The following is a 9,065-nucleotide window of genomic DNA, read 5'->3' on the forward strand; positions in this document are numbered from 1 at the left end:
TTCTAGACAATTTGCAATAATGGAATTGTTAGATACACATACAGAAATGGTCATAAAGCCTGTCAAAGCCTGTTTCATGTTTTCTGGAAAGCAGAGCTGCAGGATTTAACCCACAGTGCCTTATTTTACCCTCTCTTTGCATCTGGTTTTGCTGACGAAGTTTACCCAACAGTAGATAGTTCTTGGTAAAGCTCATGCTGATGGCATCCAGGAGGAGAGCTCAGAGTGACGACCAGTTGTTATCCCGGCAACTCTGCTTTTATTCACTATGGCCAAGTGATCAAGTCGTCTCAGAAACGAAACTGAAATTAGGTTATATTGAAAATAGAAGAGTCTGTGTAATTGTGTGTGGCAAATTTTAGCACTTGTCATAGATCAGCATTTTAATTTGCCTAGTGATGTGTATCTATCTGCCCGCGAGGTGCGTCTGGCGTGATGGTGATATGATTTACTGCTGCTGGTCATCATTTTGATGCAATAGCTGATATCTTTACAGAAGTTCAGGGACAAGTATTTGTGACTCAGCAATGTCTCTGGCATCTAATTTGGTGTGTGAGTTAGTAGGTCATGCATCATATTTATAGGAATTCTATTACATTTATAATAGAGTGATTTTTCCCCCCTGAGCAAAATCTTGAAGTTTATCAGGAAAATGACTGTGTATTCATGGCTATGAATAAAGGAAGTTTTATGATTTTTGAACTTAATTTTTGTCTTCTGTTTTCTCACTTTGTTTTTTGAGAAAGCAAGCATTGGCTAGTTTTCTTATCCCTAGCTTTGCTTTCCAGAATCCCAGTGGTAGACAGCAATGATTTATATATCAGGAAGATGTGAGTGAAAATATTCCTGCTTCCTCAGGAGAGGTGCCTGAAAGGACACTGGTGATGCCCACACAGTGCCCCCGGATATTGGGATAAAGGGTGGTTCAGACTCCTGATACCTGCAAACCATGTTCTTGCTTTAGGGCTGTGAACAGCACACTGAAATGAGTTGCCAATCCCTGCCTCTGGGAGCTCTGTTAGGGATTTAACTTGATTTAAGGCCATAGCACCTGTAAATATTTTTATCCTCTTTGCCCTAGGCTGGATTTGAACTGTTGACTGATGTGAACTGTGAGGGATTCTTTTCTACAGACCAGACCCAATCCCGGGGAGTCAATCAGACCTCCTTCATAAACATTTTCTGTTTTTCCTGGGTCATGAGAAACAACATTAAATGGCCCTGAGGAAAAACACAGTATTGTCATCAATGACATTATTGATATGCCATAGTTTGATCACAATGCTTCTATTTTATTATAATAGAGTGAAAATAAGCTCGCATGGCATAAATTGAAAACAAAATAGGTTTTGATTTTACAAAGAGCAAACAGCCCAATTATATATTTCTACACAAAAGAAACATAAGTATTTTCAAAAGAGACTTGCCCTCATCTCTGTTCCTCAGTGTGAGTTCTGCAGAGAGTCTAATTGCCTCCTTTATAGGTGATCAGGTGGCTTTCCAATCACATTATCTATTTATCAGTTGAGGTTTCAGGTAGATGAGGAACTGTATTTCCATCCTGGGGGCTGCTTGTTTCTGTCGCCATGACAAGGGTTTTATTGTCACTTCTGACTGGATTGCTATTTTGGTTAGTCAGTTGTCTGTCTTTGCAGATTTCCTGAATTTCAAAGAAGCGCTTGTAAATAGTTTTAAAACCCTTCATTTATCAAGACTTTTCAAAAATCAACTAGCATGTTCTGTGTTCCTTTGTGAGTAAAGAACATGAATCAGACACAGTTTTGTGATCCAGTTCCATGTGTTTGGTGTGCAAAAATTAATACCTGTTAATTATTTTTTATTTTTTCCGTGCTTAACGATCCTATAGATTGTTCCTTGGGAGCCCACAGTGACACAAGTTTGTGGCTTGATTCCATCTTGACTCAAGGTCAGAGAGTTCAAGCTTGCCTTTGCTTTTTAAGGCTGGATAACAGGGTGATTGGCCAAAGGCATGGTTACTAGATATTTTGTTCTTAAAGGCCAAATAGCATGATGTTTGGCCAAAGGTGTGCTTACCAGATGTCTTGAGAATTAAGAAGGTGTTTGCACTTGTTTGTTCCTTGAACCATGGTGTCCTTGAGAGGAGAGGTCTTTTGCCCCCCTTGCTTTGGCTATAAAAAGGTTATGAGAAATAAACTCAGGGCTGCTGCGGTATTGACTCGGAGCCCTCCCAAACCTATTCTGTGTCTCTGTCTTTTCTTTTATGTCTATAAGTTTTTTCCTCAATCCTCACTCTCCTATTCAGAACTGTTTGACAGGTCAGGTGGGACTCGACATTGTTCCAGTCACTTAGATATGTAAGGCAAAAACGTACTCACTTATTCATTCATATATTCAGTAAGCACTAATGTTCCAGCTATGGGGATAGATTTTGAGATAGAAAACATGAAAACCACAGTCCTTGTCTTTCAGAAGCTTCAGTGGCTCTCAACCTTCCTGTCACTGCAACAGTTCCTCATGTTGTGATGACCTCCAACCATAAAATTATTTTTGTTGCTACTGCATAACCGTAATTTTCCTTCTGCTATGAATTGTAATGTAAATATCTGTTTTCTGATGCTCTTAGGCAACACTTATGAAAGAGTCTTTCGGCCCCCAAAGAGGTCATGACCCATAGGTTGAAAACTGCTGCTCTAGATATTTAGTGTGTGTTAACAAGATCAAATTTAAAGAACGTATCTCTGTCCATTTTAGTGCCATAGCAAGATATCTTATGCCAGGTAATATATAAACAGTGGAATTTATTTCTCACAGGTCTAGAATACAGAAAGCTCCAAACTTCCAAAGTAGCAGTAGGTTCGGTATGTAGCAAAAACACACTTTCTCCTTCTGTATTGGAACCTGGTTTCTATACCCTTGCAAAGTAGAAGATATGGAGAAAACAAGCAAACCCCCTAAAGCCTTCTGACAAGGGACACAATCCCAGTCATGAAAGTAGAGAAATTATGACCTAATTGACTCCAAAATTCCTACCACTTAATACTATGACGTTGTGGATTAGATTTTACCACATGAATTATAGAACAATATTGGTAGCACAGCAGTAGGTGTGTACAGAGTATAGAGAAAGTAGGAAGGATTGCAACAGTTTACTTGAGTAGCAACTGGAAATGTTTTAAGAAGAGAGCAAGCATTTAGTGTTAAGATGAGAAAGAAAAGCATTTTCTAGGACAGGTTGAGCAAAGGTGAATACCAAAGTAAGAGAGCAGGGGAACTGGTAGTAGTTATTGGGTTGATACATGCACATACTGTCTGCGTTGATATCTACATCCTTCTATGGAGAAGGTCTCATATATCTCAGGCTGGAATCAAACTCACTGTGTAGCTGAAGATGACCTTGAAGTTCAGATCCTCTTGACTCTGTCTCTATGCATTTGGACTAGAGGCCTATACCATCAGACTGGTTTTTGCAGTTGTTATTTTTTAATAAATGAAGAAACCGAAGTAAACCAACTTAGGGTTGTCTGACATCGTAAAGATGGAAGGCCCCTGTTGATGCACTGGCATTCGATGACATTGCTATAGCATCATGATGCTCACCAATGATTTGTCCTGAGGAATTTCAAATGTTTTATATATTCTGTAAGAGAAAGAAGCTTATATATAAATTTATTGTGATTCATTGTGAGAAGGCATAGGAGTCTTAGGGAGATAGGTGTTACAAAAGTACAAATTACATTTGTGATTCTTATTTTGCATGTGATTTTTTTAATTGAAATATGAACCACATATAAAGCACTATTTTTTTTTTAATTCACTATGTAGACTAGGATGGTCTCAGATCCAGAGATTTGCCTGCCTCCCAAGTGCTGGGATTGAAGGCTTACACCACCACTGCCAGGCACTAAAGCACTAGCCTCAAATGCATAGCTTGTTATCGTCTTACAAAACCAACATACCTCTCACCAAGAAATAAACACTGTGAACTCCTCGGTAGCCTCTTTCATGTAAGTTAATAATAACTATAACCTCTGCAAACTAACCACCATTCTAGCTCAGTAAACTAGAGCTAGTTTGACCCGGGGCTAGGGAGATGGCTCAGTGGTTAAGAACACTCCAGAACACTGGGATTCAATTCCCAGTACCTGCATGGTGGCTCACAGCCTATTATAACTCTAGCTCCAGGGGATCTGACATCCTCTTCTGGCCTTTGCAGTCACTAGACACACATGGTATACAGACATATGCAGGCAAAATACTCATACACATAAAAGTAACATAAAAATAAACTAGTTTGACATATCTTTTGAGTTTTATGAATTCATTGTTCTATGTCAAGCTTCTTTTTCTTAAAATTATTCAACCACACCACAGCATGCAGCGGTAGTTTGATATTTACCATTTCCTGTAAGAAACTATTGTTAAAATATCTTCTGGGTAATTTAGCTACTGTGGTGTCTGTGAGTATTTGAATTGTTTCCAATGTGGATCTATCACTTATAATTATTCTATGAGTAATTGTACACTCCTCTGGTACACATGTGGGCTTTCAGTTAGAAATACCTCTGGAAATAGAATTTCTGGTTCATAGAATATGCATATATACAGTTTTGAAGGTTACTGCCACATGGCTTTCAATCCAATGTACTTCCTCCATGCCTGTGAATACTTTCTCAATTACTCTGAATAGCAATTTCTTTGTATCTTGTTTAATAAATCATTGGTTTCCCCTAGGCCATGAATATATTTTCCTATAGAATTATTTTGTCATCTATATCTTCCCACAATCTATCTGGAACAGGTTTCTATATATGATCTGTAATGAAACAAAGATACATTTCTCCCCATATCATGTCCAGTTGGAACAGCGCTGTTTGTTTCAAAGATGATTGTTTCCCTCCATTATAATGACACTTTTGCAGAATAGAAAGAAGCTGTATAAATGTGGGTCTAATTAAGAGTCTTTATTCTGTCCCATTGGTATCTGATTGTCGAATCATGTGCCCCCACTCTGCTCATTGAGTCATGGAAGATTTAGAATATGTTAATATCTAGTAGGAAAGACTCCCCCATTTTGTTATTCAAAACAGTCTTTCCTCTTTCCTAGCCCTGCCTCTGACCATTTCCACAATGGGTGTTGGGGTTTTGATTCAAACTCTACTGAGTATTTAAGAAGTTTTATAATGAACTTCCTAGTCAGGTTACAGGTGTTTTGAAGCCTCCTCACTCTGGCAATATTTTTTTTTTCTGTGTGACATTTAGATACACCCCCTTATTTGTTCCTTAAGCATACAAGCATTGGAGGATTTTTAAGCTATTTTACAGGTTTTTGATTAAAAATTACTTCCTAATTATATGCTGCTACTGTATATATAAACTTCACTGATTTTTAAGCATTGAAATTATAATCAAAACACTTTTACATTTATTTATTCATTTGATAATTGTAGCTTAAGAAGTTTTCAATGCACATAATGATATCACCAGTGGAAATGGGCACCTGAGTACTTTGTTTTATTTTCATGCCATATATACTCTAGATTTATATTTCCTACTGTATTACCTAGGACCTCCAGAACAACTTAAAGATGCAGGAATGACCAATGTCTTTGCTCTTTTCCAGGGCTTAGGTGGGAAGAAAGAGGCCTTTAATATGTCATTATTAAACTCCAATTAGATTCTGATTAAATATGACATTTGTTACACGTACTTTCAGTAAGCTCTAATCAGATTAAGGATGCTTTCACCTGCTCCTCGATTGCTAAGGTACAGTTATCTACAAGGCAGATAAATTACCCAGATTCCTTTCAAGATGAGCAAGTAAAAGTCAGTAATGAAGCATTATTCCAGAACAGTGTCTTCAGAACAGTGTCTTCCTGCTCAGTAGTGCATAGAGGAATAGGAGAAAAGGTAATGGGGACAAAAAATTATCTATCTATCTATCTATCTATCTATCTATCTATCTATCTATCTATCATCTATCTCATCTATTTATCATCTATCTATCTATCATCTATCTATCTATCTAGCTATCATCTATTTATCTTTTTGCCTCTTATCTTGCTTGAATTAAGAATAGAAAAAAAGGTTAAGAGGGGATAACTGAGGATACAACAAAGTTCTTTTTAATCAGCTTCTCATTTTCTCTGAGTTCATCTCACATTCTTATGTGACTTCCCCTATTTTCCACTGTAGACTTTAATTCCAAGGTGTCCTGGATAGATCAAATAGAAAGGTTTCTTCTAACTGTTCCATAGTCCATCTCAACTGAGAAACTACTTGTAACGGTAGGTGACAGGGGACTGACTTAGTCAGAGCTATTTCCCGAGCCACACCGCACATGTCTGTAGACTTCACCCAGAGCGACCAGGGACACATTCTCTGGAGTATTCCTTCCCATCTCGTCACATTTTCTAGTAACAGCTGTTCTGTTAGAGTCTCAGTGATTAACAAGATATCAAACTACTTCCCTAGAACACTCCAGAAGAGTCTCTCCTGGGGCTCCTGATGGATTCTGCTTCATAGATGGCTTCTCCGTACATCAAGTTATGAGTCGATGCCCTGTTTCCATTTCTCCTGGGTATATTTTAGAGAAAAGGAACCTCCAGGTCATATGATAGATGTTTCATCTTTGTTAGCACAAGTGCTTGAAAATTAATCTTTATAATATTAGCTGCATGCTGAACCAGCCCTATTTCTGAATTCACTTTGGGAAGTTATAACTCCACATTTGCTCAAGCTTTCTTGCAGGAGCTTGAGATTATTTATTTTCTCTGTGTATATTCTTGGCATATTTCTGCCTAGAGGAAAAGCAAAATCAATAAGTCCTACAGTTTTATTAAGTTTCTTAAAGAGCGCGATATCTGATCCGGTGGCTGGAGTTGGTTAATCACCGTTCTGTACAAATTCATCTCTGGGTGGTGGCTTCCCCCATATCCTTTTCAGCTGTCTTTAGTAACAGAGCACTGTCTCACTAACATCATTTGAATACTAACTGTTGCTCATAGCCACATGCCACTGCCTTCTGCGGTAGCCCCAAACAGGCAAAGTTAATGACTCTTTTCTTGTCTAATGCATCCCTTTGCCCGTTTAGTCTACCGTATACTATCACACACACTCTTTCCCTCCTGTTTCGCCTCATAGTTCTTATTGTAGCAGTCTGAGCTACATTTTGTAGCCATTCAGCCTAGTCTATTTTGTAATCAAAGTCAGGTGCAAATACCTAACTTGTTTCTAATTTCATTCTACCAATGAGAGTCGTGTGAAAAAGTTCGGGACAAAACCAGAACAGACTGCTTCTGGGGCTGCCCTACTCGGGGAAGACTGTCCAGTATTTTTGACACACCTTCCAGCCGAGGCTGCACTTGCTGGATGTCTGGAGGCATTTTCCTGTGAGCCATTTGCCTTTTCCTGCTCGCTCAACACTGACTGTCATCGTCGGCCTGTTCTTCTGCTTTATCCTCTCTCACTCTGAGCATAGAACTCTACCTTCACGTTCACTCAGAATAACAAAATGCATTTCCCCCTTTACCCTCCTTCCCAAGGTCCCAAACCACTACGGGAGTTTCACTCTTGCTCTTACCCTTCTTCTATTTTCCAGCAAAGATTGTCCCTTCTTGAGCCAGAGTCAGGATCATTCTTCCAACCGCCTGCACTAGAATTTTTCTCTGGGCTCAAACAGGCCCTGAGCTACCTGTCGTCCATTTCCCTTCCTCTGTAGTCTGATGTTCTCTTCACCATATAAACATATTCTTGAAAAACAAAAAAGAATGTCCTCTGACTCTACATCCCCCCTCCGGCATCTGCTTTGTAGTTCACATCTGCCATTTCCATCCCCACTGGACAGTTTTTGCTCAACTGACAATAATTTATCTTCCTTCCCTCAAACATCAGTGAAATTATTTCCAGCAATTAGCTTCCCATTATTAAAGGCAGTGGATAGAGTTCAGTCCCTTTATCATGTGACACCGTTAATCATTTCATTTCCCTCTTACTCTTTCTCCTCATTTGGCTTCACGATGCTTTTCATCCCCGGCTTTGCTGATGTTTAGCTCCGAGTACTTTCCCCAGTCTCCCTCCAGCTCCCTTTCCTGGGAGTTCTAGAAAAGCCTTCTCTCAGAGGCTTCTTCCCAACTGTGTGTGCACTTTGTATTGCTGGCTTCCACAATTATTTATCTACGGATGACTCATAAATCTTTATGTGTAGCTCATTCCTTCTTGAGAGTTTTAGACTCAGGTCATGTGAGTAGGGCTTCACCTGACCTCAACATGCCCTCAGCTCATTTCAGAGACATCGTCTCTCAGTAGATTGCTCAGGCATTTCTGAAGGAGAGTCCAGAAGGAAATCTAACCCTAAACTGACACATCTTTGTACCTTTTATCTGCTAAATAAAACTATTCCCTCCCAATTGTTGCTGTCTTCCTTCAGCTGATTTCTTACACACCTTTTCAGCTGATCATATTGTTTTTATTTCTGACCCCACAAAAACTAATACATACAAATTGCTGAACCCATTCTTCTAAACTGTAGATCCAAGGGCTGGAAGAAATAACTCAAAAGTCAAGAACACTTGCTGCTCTTACAGAGGACCCAGGTTTGGTTCCCAACACCCATATGAATGCTCACAACCCCCTGGAACTATAATTCCAGGGGGCCTAACACCTTCTGGTCTCTGTGGACTCCTACATGCACATAATGCACATAAACACACAGGCACCTCCCTCACACCTCAACCCCACCCCCCCTGCAAGACAAATGCATAAATCTTTACAAAAATATAAAATGTAGGTTGTGTCAATTAAAAAAAAGCTTAGCTTAATTTGAGGCAAATTCAATATATATTAAGACTTTGTAAATGGATTCGGCAAGGTGGTAATATAGGAAAAAGCAAGAGGCTTTTGATGTCTACAGTTTTCTCTCATCTCAGGACTTAGGGTTCTGGATACAAAAATTTCACTCAGTCAGTGGTTTCCAAGTTCTTGTCTTATGAATTCAAAAAATGCAAGTTGCAGACCATGGGAGAAGAAGTGAGAACACAGTACCCCAAATTGTTACCCAAAGACTGTGGGCTGCATGGGATGTGGCT

Source organism: Peromyscus eremicus, chromosome 13, assembly GCF_949786415.1.
Source record: "Peromyscus eremicus chromosome 13, PerEre_H2_v1, whole genome shotgun sequence".
In the NCBI taxonomy this organism is placed as follows: Eukaryota; Metazoa; Chordata; class Mammalia; order Rodentia; family Cricetidae; genus Peromyscus; species Peromyscus eremicus.